The sequence below is a fragment of the Falco biarmicus genome, chromosome 6, assembly GCF_023638135.1.
Source record: "Falco biarmicus isolate bFalBia1 chromosome 6, bFalBia1.pri, whole genome shotgun sequence".
NCBI classification, from domain to species: Eukaryota; Metazoa; Chordata; class Aves; order Falconiformes; family Falconidae; genus Falco; species Falco biarmicus.
Genome location: NC_079293.1, coordinates 13494845 through 13515085, shown reverse-complemented (window position 1 = coordinate 13515085; position 20241 = coordinate 13494845). Strand labels below are relative to the sequence as shown.

The following is a 20241-nucleotide window of genomic DNA, read 5'->3' as shown; positions in this document are numbered from 1 at the left end:
AAACTAAATAGAGAAGAGTTCTGTTATATTCTTAAAGTTTTTCCTGTTGAAACTGAAGATATGAAAGATTGTTCCCTGATCCAAAAGATTATTCACCTAAAGCAAATAGTCAGATTTGAGTGAAAGGATTTCTCTGGGAGAAAACTTGCATCAGAAGCTTCTGGAACAGCTGTTCTGTTTCTGCTGAGGGTACAAACACTAAAACCTGAAAAGTGAGGTCTTAAAACTATTGAATTACCTCTTATCCCTCTGCTTTCCACAGGAAATAGCTCTACAGAAGACTAACATCTAATAGAAGATATATGAAATAACACAAATATAAGCAATGCATGTGTTTTCATGCAGAAAGTACTTTTTCCATATTTATTGACTAGTCTTCAGTAATGATGTCTGGCTTCAAAAGGAAGATTCTCATCTGCTGTAATTAAGTCTAACTTAAAATCTGTCAAGCAACACCAGACCATATCAGATGAGAATGTGACCTATAAACGTTGTGCTGAATATATCTGAAGTGTAATCACACATGTATGAACTTCAGCATGGTGTATTTTGAGTATTCATTTCCAAGTACATTTGGCATCTCATAACATGAATGCATATTATTAACATTAAATTCAAAAGAGTAATATAGTGGTCATGGTATGTGTAGATATTAATACTGGAAAACCAGGAGTCATAAAATAAGATTAGTGTTTTTCACACACTTAAAAAATGAGTCATAGAAATGCATTGTAACATTTTCCTTTCCAGCAGCTTGATCATAGAAAGCAGAGTTCTCTCTAGATACAGGAGGAAAGAAACCCTCAACCAAGTTGATCTGAAGGTGTATTTTAGCAGACCTTTTTAGATACTCATCTTTGCCTCCTGTGACAAACTGCCCTTTCAGTTTGTCCAAACTGACTTCAGGAAATGGGACACATGATCACACTGTTTTTCTCTCTGTTCAAGTATCTGGATGTGTCCACATCCAGAACTAGTTGGCTGACTTCCTACAAACTTCATGCAAGTAAGTGACCAGGTAATAAGAATGGTGCAACTGCAGGAGAGGCTGTAGCTCAGCTCTGATGTTTCACACACAAGAGGTTCTGTCCAGGAACAGACTTATAAATGTGTCTAACACAGGAAAAGCTTCAGCTGGATCTGGGAGTCAGCCGCCAGCACAGAAATCCATGAAATTGATACTTTTGTAGTTCCACACTTCCATGTTTTTGCCCTGTGACCCCAAGAACAGCAACATCTCCCCCCCGCCCCCCCCCCCCCCTCCCCCCGCCCCCTCATGGTCCTTCTGTGTGTTTTGGGTATTCCTGCTGCTGTGGTGTGCTCGTGCCTCTCGGTGGAACTGAAGGGGTTGAGAAGGCTTTTCAGTAGGACCTGCACAAACGCTCGTCCAGTGTTTTGCAATGAAAATAATCTCTGCCTTGAAGAGTTCCTGTCTAAACAGCCAAAATGTATTGTTGAAAGAAAAACAAGCCAGTAAGTAAAACGGCTTGCTGTGAGCAGAAAAGCAGGGATTTATACAGAATTCCAGGTGTATTCAATAAGCAATCATTGACTCATTTCATCAATACCCACCACCAGTCCTCCTGAAAATGATGGCACTGTTCTGTATCATTTTCTGGCACTTATTTTTCTCAAACTGAAGTCCTGTTAAATCCTCAGTATATATGCAAAAATTTTGAATAGTTAAATTAAATAGATTTTGTTTTCTGTGTAGTTTCCATGATTTATAGGCAGTAACTGCACTTTTAAATAAATTGCAGGAGAATGGACAATAATCTTAAAGTATTTGGATTTACCATGACATTTTGTCTTTGTCATTTTTTTCCTGTTCAATGAGGATTTAAAATTAATTTAGAAACACTAGTGTTACAGATACCTTTTAACATATTCAAAGTAATAAGCTATACTCAACATATTTGAGAGTTACTAATTCTTATTATTGCCTCTGATTTCCATCACTCTGTTTAGAAATAAACTATATCCAGATTTTTTGTTTGTGATCACACCCAGAAAAGGCAAAGATATTGCTACTTTTGCTGTGGTCTGCAGGAAAAATCTAGTGAATTATTTAGTATTGCTGCATAGTTGTCTACAAGAGAGATTTTTATGATTTTTTCTATTGCATAGTTTGTGTGAGAAAGGGACAGAAAACAAGATGGCTTAACTTTGTCTTCTTTATAGGATATATTTATCTTCCAACATGTCAACATTTTTCATGGAAATGAAATTCACTTGCTGGCCATTTCTCCTGTCTTCTTTAGTATTTGCTCCTCACAAAACCCAAGAAAACAAATCTTTGGTGCAGAATTTTGTGTAACACCTACAGTACGAGAAGAATTGTACAGACACGTTTATTAGAGTCTCTCTCAAGTGTGCTAAAGGCATTCAAGCTTATTCTGCTGCTTATGCACTGTGGTACTCTGCTGGTAGTGCTGCTTTAATTTCTGATTGAGTGGATCATAGAAAAAAAGCCAACTGTTCCATCATGTGTCTGAGATTTTTCTCATAATATGTCAGAAGTGGGAGGTGGAGAATAGGAGTGGGAGTAGAAGGAAAAAGTCCCTAAGTTTTTTTTGGGGGAAATCAAAAGGAGCGTTGACATCAGGCTCTTACAGTGTACTTCTTCAGCTCACAGCTATGATGTATGTTTGTCTGTGTTGTCCTAAAGGTTCTTGGTTGGCGGTGAAAGCTATCTGAGTTACTACAGATTTCTTTCTCCTTCATCATTAGCTCAGAAAAGTCAGTAATGATCAATCCTGGTGAGGATTAAAGCTCCATTCTCCACTTCTAATGTCTCCAAAGAGAAAGTGACATTTTTATTTTTCTTGTCAATCTTACTTTATTAAGAGCATCTTCCCCCTGCAATCAGGAACTTCAAAGTGTGATGTGGGCCACTCATGACAAATATAGGGTGTGCTGAGAGACAGGAGCAAATATCCCACTTGCTTGTGGCCCTGGGTAAGTAAGTAATAACCTGTTTGTGATAGCGGGCATCAGTGTGAGCCACTCTGACCGGCGGGGGTTATTCCTAAGCAGCTGGACCATACTGGCAGTCATGTTGTATTCACATGTTAGGCTAAAATAAACACTGTCATGTACCGCTATTTCATTACTGCAAGGCAGACATATTCTGATGTTTCTAAAAACTTGTTTGGAAATAATATTTCAAGCTGCAGTTCTAATTTGGTCCTTCTTCTCTGAGAAATGCTCGCTATAGATTTGAGATCCTCTGTGTCTATAAATGCAGTTCACAGCTTCATCCCAGTTACTTACACCAGTTAGCACTGAGACAACAGAACCAGTAAGCTGAATAAAATAGCTATTCTTCCCTGTCTGTTTCTCTTTTCTCCCTGCCATGATGACTGTATGAGCTACTGCAGATAGGAAAATAGAGAATCCATCTTCCTTACTAAAAGAAGTAGATGCTCTTTGCAGTGATTCAGACTACAGTCAGCTCAGATTATTTGCTTTTCTTGTATTAATCATGAAGTCTTGATAACTAACATTTTTTTCAGCTATGAGGACTTTTCAGGAAATAATTTGCTGTGTATTCATCAGTCCATTGCCAGCTTTCCTCCTGAGAGGACTTTAGCAGCATGATTACCCTCCCTGTCTAGAAAGCAATAAATACTCTGTATCACAATTTAGAAGATGTTGCAGTGTATCTAGAAGGAAAACCAGTTAAATTAGATTTATTTATGAATACCAGAGAATTCACAAAAAAATAACCTTTACATTACATATTAAATAAAATTTCTTTAAAAGTCAGGCTGGAATTAGAAAAAAAGTGTGTTTGTGTTATGTGTGAATGTGTGGGTGTATTTTACACATTTGACTGGGATCCAGAAAATACATGTATTTTCAGAGTGCTTTAAAATTACTTTCTATTTTTTTCCTGAAATCCAGATATTAAAACCAACATAAATGATGCATTGCATTGACCTTCTCCTTATAATTTATTATGTTCTATTTATGTCAGGAACAGGAAAATAAGCATTGTGTCTAGGGACATCACAGTATTTGTAAGAAGCTTTGCAATGACTTCTGCACTTACGAGTTTCTAATATTTCCCTTTTATCACTGAAGCCTGGTAAACTCATTATTTCTGCATCATCCATACCATTCCTCAGCCCGTGAAGTGCATGAGGCAGACGGTGCCTTTTTCTCTTGCTTTTCCTACCTTTCTGAGAACTTCCAAGCTGTAAAAACAACTCTTGCAAATTCTGATTTGTCTCCCGCAAAATAAAATAAGATTGGCCTCGCTGCTATCTGAAGTTTCAGGCTTCGACTGGCAAGGCAAAGTGTGCAGGCATTGCTTCTGCGCTTGGTGTCAGTGAGCGGCAGGGCAGGGCCCGAAGCCAGGGCCCGTCCCAGCGCCCCAGCCAGCAGCGGGGCACAGGGCACCGGGGCAGCCCCAGCCCCGGGCACCTCCCTGGGGATGGGGACACGGGATGTGGGCCTGGCTCGGCAGGGCCCGTGGCTGGGCAGGGCAGGGCTGTAGGGAGCCGGACACCGGCCCTGCTGTGGTGTCAGTGGGGCAGGGGCTGACAGCCCCGGGGAGCTGAGGTGGGGTCCTGGGCCCTGGGCGGGCAGGGACGTTATGTCCTAGCGGTGCCCTCAGGGCCCTCTTGCCACTCTGTCACAGATACATTTTCTCCCCAGATGTCCTTTGAAGGACCAGATGCAGCTGGTCCTTCAAAGATGGGAATTTGCGTCTCAACAAGCTGCAGTACCTGGAAGGGACTCAGGAGAAGGACAGTTTTAGAACTGCTGACGGCTGGGTTCAGCCTCCCACTCCCTACAAGTACTTAAGTGTTTGCGTAGGGGCAGCAGGGAGAAGTCACACAGACACCTGCAGAAGTTAACACAGCTACTGTATACATCGGTGCCTTGTGGGGCAGGCAGCAAACAGCTGATTTTAAAATTATCTTCTAATTTCTGTTATAAAACCAAGTTTTCATTTTTGTACAACTCTGTCTAAATATGGCTGGACCAATTATTATATGTGCATCAGGTATCGGTCTCTGCCTGAAATGTAAAAGGGGTAAAATTTCAGCTAAATTAGCAGTCATTTCTTATTGTAGAATTTACAATATTTTTTTTTCCTGGTACCTAAGGTTCCCTGTTTGGAAAGATTAGGTCTCGCACACTATGGCACAGGGTATGCAGTGGCATCGCTGTCAAATACATGTGCATAGGCATTTCTGTGAAAAAAATTATCCTATGTGCAGCCAAGATAAGAATTTCTGAAAAATCTCAGATTCTGTATATTTTGTAGAGTTTTATTAGTGGTTGATTGCTAAACTTTTTGAAGACTGACTCTGTCCTAGGCATTTAAAGTGTTCTTGAAATGTTTTCTGATAGCACCAAAATGTCAGTGTGGAGCTTGGCTACAGGAAATCAAAAGAGGAAAACTCCTGTGTCGTGATGCCCAAGGGGAAAAGCAGCCTAGTTGCAAAGCTTGAGAGTGAAAAGGGAGACTTGGGGGAGTTGTAAAGAGGGAATATTGGCATGATGAGTAGGAGAGAGAGAGATGCTGGCAAGAGAAACCAAGTGGGCAGATTTGATGCAGTAGAGGGGGAGGGAATAAAAGGTGTTTAAGGAGGGGAGATTGCAACAGAAGTGGGGAGAGGAAAAAATAAAAGTAGAAAATAAGTGCAGTGAAAATAAAACAATGTAAAGTGAAAAGGCTCTGACTACTGCAATACACTTCCCTCAGAACCCGAGGGAAAAAAACCAACCATACAATTGCTGAATTTTAGAGGGTTGTCAGTAAAATACAATGGGATTTCAAACTGGGAGATTGAGGAATCTTGCTTGTTTATCTTTTAAACCTAAGAAGCTCCATAAAACCAAAAAGCCCTAGGATAAAAGAAGGGTATTATTAATTTGCCCACCTGAGTTCTAGACAGTTGGAAAACGTCAGGACTGAAATTGTCTGTGTAATCTTAATTCAGTCATTTTGCACATATGTGCTTTGTTGCAGTTTTAAATTACATAATCTTGTACTTATTTACTGTAAAACACCTGCTTCACTCGGTACATAGAGTACATGTCTTCTGCAAATCGATCAAGACCAGTAGAATATCACTTCTTCCAGGAACCACAGGATGTACATCTATTGGAGCTTTCCTGGGAAAGAACTGAAATCCTTCTCATAGGCTTCATGAGCTTACAGAGCTAGAAGTTCAATTAACAAAAGGGTCCAAAAGGTGCCAAAGAGCAGAGAAAAAAAAAAAAAAGCAAGGGGCCTTGAGGAGAATATAGAACAGAGTACTGGTGATTGCCAGGAGGAGCAGTATGTGCTACCCAGGAGCTGGGTAGTGGCTGTGCACAGAAATACTTTTAATTAACAAGGAAGCCATCATAGAAAAGTGTCACACAATTTCAGCAGAGGAAAGAGTAGCTTCAAATCTAAGGGAGTTCAACGTTGCTATGGAGAACTGGTTTCTTATCCTCCCCCTGTCCTCTCTGTGTTGAGGCATTTCAATCAGTCTTCAAACGTGGTGTTACTTGCATGGTGCTCAAGCATTGCTCATTGCAACTCACCTTCAAGTCCCAATCTTCGAAATAATTGGCTCTTACTTTTGCTTGCTAGTCATGTGTTCCAAAACTCATCATATTAGTATGATTAATCATAATTATTAATAAGTATTTATTACAGAAGTTCCGAGAGACTAGTATAGGCTCCATTGCATTAAGAATTTAAAAAGCGATAAAATTATCTCACTAATCCAAAGAGAGAGAGAGACTGTCTAAATACCTAAGACAGGCAGACCACATGAGGGGAGGCAACTAGGGCGGTGGGATGGAGAACAATTTGCTCAAGGTCACTCAGGAGGCATTTAATGGCAGTGCTGGAATGAGATACTGTTAGAATCACAGTTCTGCTGCTAGGAGTCATTTGTTTAAAAAGATTGCCATGCATTTATACAAAATGATCTGTAATGGAAGACTGTCACCTGTAATCTGAGCAAAGTAACTTATTATGCAAGAACTATACAGATAATTTACAATAGTTCTTCTGTGCCTTTAATGCATAGTAACTGTAATCATGGAATTGCTTCTGAAATCTCTTTTATGCTACTTGGCACTCCATATGGTAGCTGGATACTGCAGGAAAAAATATCCTCCAGGAATCATTGAGCCAGGCTTTAAGCCAGGCAATCTCCTCTAACACTTTCAGAGCAAGCCATACTATAAAAATGTAAATGTGGTAGCAATACTTCTTCTTCACACCATTTTTCAAAAGGTAAATGTAAGTGTTGTTCAAACCACGGTGCAGCTTGAGAGCATTTGTAACGGACATAAAAAACCTGAGTTACTCTGCGTAGGTGGCTTTACACACCTGTGACTGTGAAGGCTCTCTGATTCAGGCATACATCATCCAACCACATCAGTAGAAAGACTTACAGTAATTGCAGCTCTGCACAATTTTCTTTCCTCTTTCTCCTCTCCCCTTACTTCTATTTTACACATCTCTCATTGCAAGTACTCAGGCATTCTCCCTTCCTGAGGCATTTGGGTAAACATTACCCACAGAGAGGTGTGTTCTAGTGTATTCACTGGCATAAGTGAAGCAGATTACAACAGACAAGTAACAGATGAGATAACAGAGAGAGAGTGGGATAGAGAAACAGAAAGGAAGGGCACAACTAGGATGAGAGAATGAGGAAGAAGATATACAAGTACTGGGAAGGAGAAATTTGAATGACAAGTTAAATGAGAAGGAAAATTGAGAGATGAAAAATGGGAGGGAAAATTAGGAAAAGTAGATATCACAGAAATGTGATAAATGAGAAGCAGAGAGATCTAGCCTTGAAAAGGGAAACAAGAACTCCTGTAGCAGCCATGGAGCAACCAGATTGGTGCCCTAAATCCCCTTTTATTAAATAAAATAAAATAAAATTGAACGGTTATTGCAAATTTATCTTTCCTGTATTGTGAAGGATTAGGAAACTATTGCTATATACATTAGCAAACACTGAAAGATTGTATCCTTATGTGCAATCCAGAAAAGGAAGAAAGAAAAGAATGGATATCAAAAGGGAGGCAAGAAAGAGAAACTGAGAATAGAAAAGAGAAGACATGCTATTGAACAAGCAAGAGATAGATGGAAAAGGGAAGTATAAACAGAAGGGGAAAGAAAAGAAGCAAGGAGTCCCGCAAGAAGAAAGTGAGATAAAGAACCTAAATTTTCCCTTCTAAATTTCAAACCTCTAGTTTAGTCATTTGAATGGGTTGTTTGACCCGAGTAAAATCAGAACTCCCCCCCCCCTTTTAATTTACACAGGAAGTATTGAGACGAATCAGTACCTAGTTTTAGACCCTATTGCCTACATTAAAACATAGTAGTATTAGCTAATCACTGCATTCATTGGTCCTAGTGCAACAGTGTTTTTCTAAGTAAAATACAAAAGTTATATTTAAGAGCTGAAACTTGCAAGGTAAAAGCTTAAAGGATTTGTCCCCTTCCCTGTGCTATCCTTGATCCCCTTCCCTCCCAGTTGCTCACTCTCCTTCTGGACTCTTATGCTCTGAGTTCCACTGCTTGCTTGCAAAAGTCTTCATTGTATGTAGGTATGTAACAAATAAATATTCCACTTCTCTTTATTGATCTCACTCTGTGGTTAATTGCTTCTTAATATTATGTGAGAATCTGTTGCATCCATGAGCATCTTTAAGAGGAATTGAAATAACTTTTAAATAAAGGAATACAGAACAATTTACAATCCAAGTAATCGACATAAATACATTTTAAAAGCCCTGTTTATTTGTTTTTCAAGTAATCTAATTGGGTTTGATTTCCTAACAGAGGCATATACCAGGAATGTTATACCCTTCATATATGCTGCAGTTAGTTTGAGCTAAAATTCAAATGAAAGCTCAAATTGACAGAGGTCAGGAAGAAAAAAAGGGGGGATGGGCAGGGAGCAGGCATGAATTTACAAATTTTTTTTAACAGCATGGCCTCTGTTGAAATGAAAGGTTCTGAGGAGCACAAGCTATTCTAATGGTATTGCTCTGCCTAGTTCTTGTTCTGTAGCCAAGAAAACTGTCAAGTGGTAAGGCTTATTTAAGGAGAGTCATCCTGCTCAGGATCTGACTAAACCATTTTTGGTGCAGGGTATGTCTGGGTTTCAGTAGGCAGTACCAATTCTGAGTTCCCAGCTGTTTTCAGGAGTGTTTCTTAAATGTGTTTCCAGCCCATGTCCCGTACCAAGGCCAGATATGACCATGCACATACCACCTGCACACTCTGCTCATCATTGTGGAAACCACATGAATTCCAGAAAGGAGCCGTGGTGCAAGATAGATTCCCAGTCTGGATCACCAAGATACCTAGGCCCTCGGGTATGCCAGGACTCACTTCCACAACTAAGCATAGGTGCTGGTTCAAGGACTTTTGTACTTTAGCCAGGTAGTATGTGGCAGTTTTGTGTACTGCAGCCTTTACCACTGTGACTGCCTGGATTTCTAAGCTGAAATTTAAAGTGGAGAATGTCTCAGTACTTCCTTTGTTCACTGCTGGGACCTTAAGGTTTCCGATTTTTCCTGCAGAGAGTACTGAATGCCTACATCACTGTAGGAATGCATGTCTCGGACACTTTAGCTATTTTGAAAGCTGCTTAAGTGTTGGGAATATGTTTTAAGCGCATGCTACAGCAGCACTTCACAGTCCTGAACTCAGTTTTAATCATGTTTAAAAAAGATAGTTGCTCTTAAGCTGAAGTTTACTATTTGCACATTCATGTATTGATTTGCTTCCTTCATTTGTTTTGTACTTACACACTCACATGTCTTTGAAATATTACCTTTAGTATGAAATATTACCTTTGAAATGTACCTCACAATATACATTTTTTCAGAAATTTTCACTGTAGAAGTCCAGTAAAACTCAGCACTAGTAGTTTTGCCCAGATTTAATGAATTTTTGTTTATTTATAAATTAAGAATGGGAATCATTGAATAATATAAAGTCCATCTGAAAATAGGTAAGGTTTGGTATCTGGTATTTAATAAATAGCTTTATCCATTTTTGTGCATAATTCTGCTGCTTTCTTGTAAACCTCATTATGCTTTTGAATGTACTACAGACAGGTACTGAAAACTCCTATACTGGGAAGCACTTCTGTTACACCTAGAGTAAAATGTACAGCAGTGAAAAAGAATTAAAAGGATTCTGTAGAGTAGTGTTGTAGAGTTTCAGGTCTGTTGCTAACAATTCATATCAACTTTGCTCAGTCCACAAGCTCAATGACTTCTTGTGGCCTGAGAGGGGGTCCAATAAATGTTCAGCTTGGTTCCTTAGAGAGAACCTGGTTATTTTCTTTTCTGTTTTAAATATAATTCTACTGATCTTAAAATTTCCACAGACTAAATTATAGTATCAGAAATAGTTATGCTGTTGTTAAGTAAAAGGCATATGAAGATGCCACAAATAGAGAGGATTCAGTAATGGGAAGTCACATACAATACATACATAATTTTTTACAGTGACTTTTCAAGATTTTAGTCTATTAATTATTGCATTGGGGAAGATACTCAGCTGTAGTTTTGCAGTCTTGGATCTCTAGGGGTGCTACAGGGACCTTCTGTGTCAGTATGATACCTTTACTTCTTTCTCCTGTTAAAACTAATTCCAGTGACATGCCCATGGGCCAAAGGAATCCTCATGTAATTGTAATGGACAGGTAATTTTGTTTCAAATAATATTTGGCCTGTAATGAGTGTAACCAAACCACATTTTATTAATCAAACATTATAGCTAACATTTTAGGAGACTCTTATGACTAGCTTTTAATCTGTATATCAAATCAAAGCAGGTTTGATAGCAGGTGCATGTCTGAATGTTAAACACAGAGATTTTCTACAGATGCAAAAGGGGCTGTTTAATATGTTCTTCTAGCCGTGGTTACATAGCTGAGTTTTAAACAGTCTGCAAATCTTTCCCTGGACATATAACTACCTGGCTTGCTAGACAAGCATTTTAAGCAATTACACATCTGAATTGAATGATTTGTATTCACAACTAGATGTATAAAATCGTGTCACAAAGATGACTGCAGACACAAATTAGAAGTCAGTTGTAAAGGATTGGCAATAAATGATTTTCTAAAATAAATTGCAAAGTTCCTTTCAAACCTTAATCCTCTTATGAACGTGTTACAAAATGCAAGAAACAATTGCAGATATATTTAGAAATGCAGTAAATATAGCAAGATGGAAGTAACTGTTGTTGGTATGAGGAATATGGTATCAAACTTCAAGGATGACTTCAGCTATGCTTTAACAGGCCTGGTTTTCTTTCAGGATGCATGGTATGGAGCTAACAGTGCTAAATTCTCGTCTGGTTTAAGCTTGCACAAATGGCTCAGATCAACTGCACATACTTGCAATAGATAAAGCACAAGTCCAAAACTTTTTTACTCTGTTTAGTTCTATTCTTCCACAAAGAGAAGAAAAAGAATTAAGAGCTGTGTTAACACAGTATATTTTCAGCTAAGAAGTGTAAGGACTTACCAGCATGCAGATGACAGTGGAATCAACTGTGAGAGGACTGGGTTGACAACATAACACACATATATCACTGATTATAAAGAAAGAAGGGCAGAGATAACCGATTTCTACCATTTGAGAAGTTCTCTGATTATTACATAGTCTAGATTTTGAGAGCTGTTTGTTAATAGGCAGAAATAATGGTTATTCAGGAAGGGGTCAAGGGAGCTGGTCCATCGTCAGTTCCAGTGAAAAGATTTGGAACAATTTTGCACTGTCTGGTGGCCCAATCTGGCTAGGAACAACAGCACAGGATGGTAGAACTTACTAAGGTTTTGGAATTTTATTACAAATGCTACAGAGTGAAGAGGCCTTACTTTGTTTCTGTTGAGTAAGAGAGTTTGATTGCCCTACGCATCTACAGTTACAGTCAGCTTGGAAAACAAGGAGACCAGTATCCTCTCACTTTGGAAAAATAAGATTCTGTATCTAAAGAGTTTTCTTCTAGCTCCTTATTTTGATTCGTGGATCAAATCATACTTGATCATCAGACAGAAATCCATTTGAGAATTGATACAATTTGCCACAAATGCAGGTCTTCTCACAACCTAAAGAAAGTATCTGACTGAGCCTGCTACTGATTCAAAGTCACGCTCCCAAAATGTATAATAAGTACATCTTTTAGAAACAATTGTCATATTCAAACCTAATTTATGCACATATTAGATCTCTAAGTGCATGATGCACAAAATTAGATGGGAATATAAAATATCTGCAAGTTTCAACTACCACTTTTGGATGATATATACTCAGATTCATGTTGTATTCTTTTTAGCCTGTGTTCTGGGCCAGTGATGAAAGTGATTAGTAGAGATTTTTAGAGAGAAAAAATATTAAGAAAAAAAGGCATTAGAAAAGAGATAAAATTAATAATCTCTAAAAAACCTGAAACAGTAAACACCTTTTAAAAAACTTTTTATCACCAAAAATATATAAAAACCAAAGCTGAAATAATCTCTCTCACTTTATATTTATAATGGGGAATAAATCTTAGGAAAGGAGTAGCGCTGTAGGCACAAGTAAGACTGATATAAGAACAGATGAATATAGGAAGTTCGATAACATTTCAGATTACAAATTAAGCATTGAAGAAATCAGGTTCATAAAATCACAGAATCATCTATGTTGGAAGAGACCTCTGGAGGTCATCTAGTCCAGCCTCCGGCTCAAAGGGTTCCAGGTGAAGCAGGTTACTCAGGTCCATGTACAGTCAGGTTTTGAATAGCCCCAAAGCTCAAAACTCTGTAGCCTTGGCAACCTGGTCACGCTCAGGTTCTGGAAAAGCTATCAAATGTGAGTGATTGTGTGGCAGTTAAGAGCAACAATTACCATACTTAGTCTCAAGAGAGTGTAGGTATATTTGTAAACAGGACCAAACATCTATGGACTAGTCTTCAAAATATACCACCTGACCCTGCATTTTAGGTATCTATGAAAGAAGGCCTTCTAAAAGCTCTGTTCATGAAGATGTTAATGGTATACTCCAAACACAGGCAAGAATGACGCACTGTCTTCAAGATCAAAAGAATTATGGACTTCAGTAAACCTACAGATGCTTATTTCCAAATACTTATAGATAAAGGAGAATGTACTAGATGGATAGAAAAAAATAAATGTGGTACAGATTTCCAGAATAGAAAAGATTGATACTGACAACTATGGTGCCATAAATATTATTTGAATGCCTTGTAAAGCAATGAAATAAATATTCCATCATTAATAGCTGGGATAAGAGAGCCATGAACAGTAGGCAGTGAGGCTCTAGAAGAACTGTATCTCATCAGTCAAACTTCATTGCTTGTTTTGATACAATTACAAAATTAATGGGCAATGGGAATCAAGTAGATCATAAATATTTGGATTCTAGTGCAGCATTTGATATGGCATCTTAGGAATTTTTGATTTTAAAATTTGATTCAGTACTGCCTTCAATAAGATCATGACCATGCAGGCTGTAAACTGCCTAAATGTGTAAAAAAAATAGAAACAATGAACAGCAACATATTAAGAGGAGGAATCTAAAAGAGTTGGCATTTGTTAGCAAGAGTTGGAAAGAGTTAGATTTGTTTAATGTCTGTATCAGTAAGCTGAAAGAAAAAGTGAAGAGCACACTAATGAAATCTGAAGGTAGTATTAAATCGGAAGAAGTGTGCATATCATTAAAGAAAAGGATAAAGTGGAATTTGACAAATTACAGACATGGTAAAACTGAAAAATGCTATTCATCTTAGAAATACAAAAAGCTGTTCACCTTCAGGAAATAATCAGAAACACTGGTATGCTGGGAGATACAGATATTGCTAAGTCACAAGAAAGCAGATAAATTCAGAAGATTCCATGATATATTACCATTGATACACATAAAAGTGATTTTACAGGACAGTAACAATAGTTTCTCCATATGTACATGAAAATAAGTTTCAATTCAGGTGGTGGAACTAGGCTGGAAGAAATATTGCAAAACTAGACGCATTCAGAGGAAAGGGTAAATAAGGAAGCTAAGAGGAATGTGTGCAAGCAGTCATTAAAACAGGACAGGGTTCAGCTGGTTCACTGAAAAGTCTTAAAATGAAAATATGATAGAACATACTTAGGACAAACTTGCCACATTTTATGTATTTTCCAGTCATGAGAGCATCCTTTGAATGGACATTGGATCCCTTCACTGGACATTGCCCAAGATATTTTATGATTGTAGGGACCATTCTTCTGTTTTTCTTACAAAATATGGGATCTCAGAAAGGCTGATTCAGGAACAGCAGTTATAAATCAAGTACCAATCTTGTGCTCTGATCAATGAAAATATCTACCATCAGCAAGGGAGTAAAGTAAAAGAGGAATATGATGTGTGATATTAAACAATGCAAGAAATTAAAAAAAAATAAAATAAAAAAGGAAAATAAACAGGCAAATGCTCCATTATAGCAAATAGCTCCTGCTGGGTCCCTAGGAAAAGTCCTTTCTAAAAAAGTAACTTCAGAGTCTTTACTGTGTGTCTGCTTCTCCTCTTTCCAAGTCTGTAAATACCTAATCTTGTTTCAGACTGCCTGCTAGCTGAGCTTTCACACTGTCTGTTGCACTTTAGAAGGTATTTTAGCTGTGTATGCCCAAACGATGCTGGACAATCAGATCATCCTTCTTTTCAGAGACTCTTTTGCCATCTTGATTGCTAGGACAAAGCAAGCAGTCACATTTCTGCCAGTTGACCTGCCCCATTCTCATAAAGGAACACAGCATATAATAAGCTGCAAATAAATAAAAATGAAACAAGGTCCATCCATCAAAATGATGAGCCTATTCTCATCTGCATTTTCCACAATTATACTGTGTGACTGACTTAGAAGTATGCAGTACCTTCAGCCAGCTACCTAGAATATGCCCTCTCCTCTGCAAACACTACTAATATTCTGAAATCTAATCTGTGGATAATATCAGGAGGGTGCCTTTGGAAACTTCTCCAGTTCCCATTTTGGTATCTATAGTAACACTCAAAATCTCATTGCAGACAAAAGGGAACAAAGATATGTAGAGATAAGAGGTTTTTGTTAGTCTAACTGAAATCTTAACAGGCTAATCAAAAGACAAATACCTATTGTTAGTTCAGTTACACTGCTACAAACAATCACAAACCAAATTAATACAAAAAGGATTCATGAATAATACAGGTAAAATTGTTATACAAATGCTTCCTGCTATCTGCCCCTTTTTCTTTGATATTGCACTCCCTGTACAACATTCCTCTAGGTCCTAAGCCCATGGTGTCCATCTTCCTCAAGCAGAATGGGGGAATGGGTTACAGTAAGACATCAGCATCCTGGGGCAGCAAGAGGAAACGTGCAGTGTTCAGAATGCCGCCTGCTTGGTGTTGAGTACACTTGGTTTTATTTTTATATGGGTTTTAACACAGTCTGCTCACGTGCCCTTTCTTTTCTTTGATTCCTGATCATTCAGTTTTCTGTTAGCTCCACAGCTGGTTTTACTTGATTTACAAGGTCATAAGCATGTAGTGATGTTGTGGTTTAACCCCAGCTGGTAATTAAGCACCACACAGCCCCTTGCTCACTCCCCCCTCACCCAGAGGGATGGGGAGAAGAATTAGAAAGGAACATAAAACTTCAGAGATAAGAACAGTTTAGTAATTGAAATAGAATAAAAATGAAACAACAATTATAACAATGATGATAATAACAGTTATAATGAGGGGGGCGGGGGGGGGGGGGGGGGGAGAATAAAATCCAGAGGGAAAGGAAGAAAGAAACACATGATTCACAATGCAACTACTCACTGCCCGCCAGCCGATGCCCAGCCAGTCCCTGAGCAATGATCTGCCCGCTCCAGGCAACCCCCCGGGTATATTTACCAGGCGTGCTGTCCCATGGTATGGAATACCTTGGCTGTTTCCCCTCCCAATTCCTTGTGCCCCTCCAACTCTCTCACTGGCAGGGCCTGAAGAACTGAAAAGTCTCACATCAGAGCCAAAACACAGCACCATACCAGCTCCTAAGAGGATAATTAACTCCATCCCAGCTGAAACTAGGACAAGTGATTACTGACTGACTGATTTATTGTGGTTGTGATTTCTCGTTGTATTAACTGCAGTTTGTTTCTTGTGTTGGACCTCTGGTATTATCCTGGTTTGCACTCTCCCACGTCACATTGTATTTTGCAGTCAGAAAGTTCAGTTCATACACAGAGTAACTACTCATATAGCTGCTATATAGCTGCCATCATGACTGAAACAAATCAGTACAGGGAGGCAAGTCCTGATTCCCTACACTGTCGGTTAAACACAAACCTTGTGACCTTTACTAGCAATGACATATTTACTGAAAAATATCATTGCCACAAAAGACTATGCCTTCCATAATTCAGCATAACACACTGCAGCCAGGGTTACCAGGAAGGTATTGCTTGTTTGCTCTGTGTGACAAACTAAATGACACCACTTCTTGGAGAGTTTTCTTAGCTTTGCATAAGATGTAGTAACTGATGTTAGGCTGTCACTAAGTTCCATAAATATATCTGCTTTATAAAAAAAAAAATGCTTTATAAAAGTGCTTTATAAACTCCACATCATAACGAACAGTAAGCTGCCACTTTATTAAGGAAAAGGCACTAAAGGCAAAAGAAAAATTGAAACATTACTGGACTGTGAGTGTAGAGATGTTTCTATCCATCTTGTTCAGTCAGTCTAATGCTAGTATCTAAAAGGAAAACAACTTTCATGAACTCTGAAGACAACCTTGTTTTCTCATCTGACACTCCTAAGTATCATTTATGAACCGATACTTCATAAGACCTGGCTCTTCAGCTCTTTTTCTAGTCATATGTACTGTCTAGTGGACTAGTGGATTCTTAAAATACAAATTGTGAGTTTTAAAACTAAGAGAGGAAGATTAACGGCCATATGTACCATCTAATTCTTGTCCGTCATACATCTATAAAATTTGGTTGTATTAGCTATAGTTTAATTGCCAGCTCCATCATGGTAAAAAGGATTATTTCAAGAACATATTTATTTACGTATTTGGGTTGTTTTTTTTTTATTTTAACACTATAATTCATATTAATCTTATTTGTTAGTCTTCTAGTTATTGAAGTGCAGTTGCAAGTGGCAACATCTAGGAATTATTTAATGTGAGTGCAAGTGATCATTGTCATTTTTTCACAAGACAATGGACTTTAGGATAATAAACAGTTATGGTTCTATGGAAATTTTAAACAGAGAAAACCAGTCTGCTTTTAATCTTAAGTTAAAAAACATTTTTGCAAAAGAAAGTATTTTCCTTGACACATTTATATGACTGAGGGAAACCCATTGATGAAAATTATTAAAGTGGACAGATTGCAACCAAAAATACAACAGAAAAAGAAGACAAAAACTTAAACACCTTGTAATGAAGGACCACTAAGAATCTTCATTTCTTCCCAATGTGCACTAATATTTCTTCCTCCAAGCCCATCATGCTGTGCCTAGCAGCCCTTTTTCTGGCTATAAATGGTTGAGTTACATGGGAAGCCAACATCCCCGAAGCTCAGTTTAGGTCCTTATCTTTTGGGATATAGACAGTCAAAATTCAATGGAGACTAATCAGTCCTTTGATTAATAGACCCGCCATAAATGGAAAGACCATATTGCCTCTTTGACTTCTTTTGAACACTCCTAGGGTATTCTCCTAGGAGGATGTTGTAAAATTTTTGAAAATTACTTTTCTTTCTTGTTCTACATGCTTAATGCTTCCAGATGTCAGATTTTGGAGTGTAATAATGAAGTATCCAACAGTACACTAGACTTTTTGAGCACCTCAATATGATTGAAAGAAGCAGAGTTACAGATCATAAAAAAGTAAAATCTTACACACAAAGAGGAAAAAAGGCAGTTAGTTTATTTTTAATCCGTATCAGTGAAAGAGAAACACAGTATCATTTGTCTCTCAATTTCAAGAGATAATCTTCCAAAACTGTTGAAACTACTGAGGGAACATAAAAAAAAAAAATTATTTTCTTTTTTTGTCATAAACCATTTTTGGTGCTGCTGTAGAGAATGACATAATTGGAATACTTTTCTCCTGAAGCTGTTTGAAGACGTTACTGTATTTCTTTTGCCTCTGAACTATTGTTCTGAAAATACTTTGAAGGAGACGGAGAACACACAACTACCTTCCAAATTAATTTGGTGCTTTCATTGATGAGGAGAGTGGAATATTATCTGTAAAATGTTTTAGGTAAACAACAATTGATATAATGCACACAGTTTAGAATACAGGGTATAGTTTGAAATGCAAGTGAAAGATTTACTATAGAAAAATAATTCTATTTTTGCATCACATGTTCTTGACTTAACAATAATTCATCGAGCATCTCCCCTTCCTCACTGTTTTAGTCTTTATTTAGAGGGCCACAACCATCATTGATCTCACCGTTGCATGATCATCAGGTAAACACAATATCAAAATAGCATTTTACAATTCTCTTCTGTGGCATGCACCAGTGTTCAAAATACCAGCTTATAGTGAATCAAGCCTGAGATCAAAACAATGCAATGTTTGTCACTGTTATACAAAACTATGTTTTCAAACTGTAATATATTTGTGTGCGTGTGCTTTTGTACATGTGCATATTTCTAAATAAGGTGATCAAATATTATAGTGCTTGTGGCAGGCAATTCAATCCTCAGAAATGGAGAAAAAAAGTCAGAGAAGTTGGTAAGTAACTCTTTGAAGAACATCAGTGAACAGGCTATATTCCAATTAACAGTCTCAGGGTCATTAAGGAAGAAGAAAATCCTACAAGTATGTGAGGTAAAAGATAATATGCTCCCATCGAAGGGCTCCTATGGAGAGTCCTTAGACTAAGGAAGGCCTATATATTCTTGCACATTGCATACTCCATACTGATTAGAAAAGGTAGGCTGTAAAATTAGGTTATCTGTTTATCTATATCAGTGACACAGATAGATGGTTTGAGTTTCCATTGAGGGCTGTATGACTGACTTCTGTAATAAATGAAAATTTGCTGGAGTATCCAAACCATTTAGACATCATCTTCAAAAGGAACTAATCACTGTAGTGGGTATGATTTGTATGAATATTGGACATAAAAAGGAGCAGAAGACAAGACCAAAAGTAAAATGTCAACCAAATGTAGGCTGAAGACGAGAATTTCCTTTGTAACAAGGTTTGAAATGTTCCCAGTTTCGTTCATGTGATGTAGGAAACTATATATCACATGTAGGGAAGCATCCACGTTTGCTGTAGGAGGATTTAGTAACTGGGAAAATGTTTAGGCTGAACCCATCCAAAAGACATGGATTTCACCTAAATCAGAATAGGTTAGGCTAGTTACACATCAAATTCCAACATTATAGGAAAGGTTAAAATGTATGGAAAATTGTCAGATATAGAACAGCATGTATTTAATAATAACACATACCTGAAAAGTGAAGATAAAGCTTCTATCCTAGAAAAAAGAATAGCATTGGAGAACTACCCAAACAAATGTAATCCCAATGAAGACAATTAAATGAAATAGGTAGTTAAACAACCCCAGAGGCATCAGTGATTCTGTGTGGATGTTGAAAGTATAAAAAGTAAGATGCAAGAATTGAATTGCAGGTTTCTGTATAATAAATGTCAGAAGTTTGAAGAGTGAAGGATAATTAGTAAGGTAACCTAACAGCAGGGTTCACTATACCTTAAAATGCAGCATAGGATGAGTTAAATTTGTTGTATGGAAATGTAGCATAGAATGAACTTTCATGCCTGAATAGAAAGAATGTGATATTAAGGTCATGTTGTCAATTAACCAAACGAGATGGTGGCAGTGGCTCTGTGAATAACTAGAAATATTGCAAAGGCAGAAAACACAACAATAATGGAAGATGAGGAGGCACTTAATGAAATTATCAGGTAAGAGGTTTAAAATAAACAAAGCACTTTTTTCACTTAGGTTGTAATTAAATTGTGCAGCTGAATGTGCTAGGTGTTCTGGAAGCCAAAAATCTAGATGAATTCCAAAACCTCTTAGGCATGTTCACTGATGACAGATCTATAAGTGCTATTATGTACAGTGGTCCAAATGCAACCTCCAGGTCACGAAGTCCCCAAGTCCCTGACACCTCAAAGGATATCCAGAGATGTATCACTGTAGGCTTTCCTTGTTTCTTTGCTCTTTTCCACATCA

At 37.8% G+C, this 20241-nt stretch overlaps 1 protein-coding gene across 5 annotated transcripts in view; it reads left to right on the top strand.

The window, feature by feature from the left end:
* ADGRB3 (adhesion G protein-coupled receptor B3) overlaps nucleotides 1–20241 on the top strand; it is a 466174-nt gene that overhangs the window by 302834 nt on the left and 143099 nt on the right. The gene's annotated exons all lie outside the window — the stretch shown is intronic.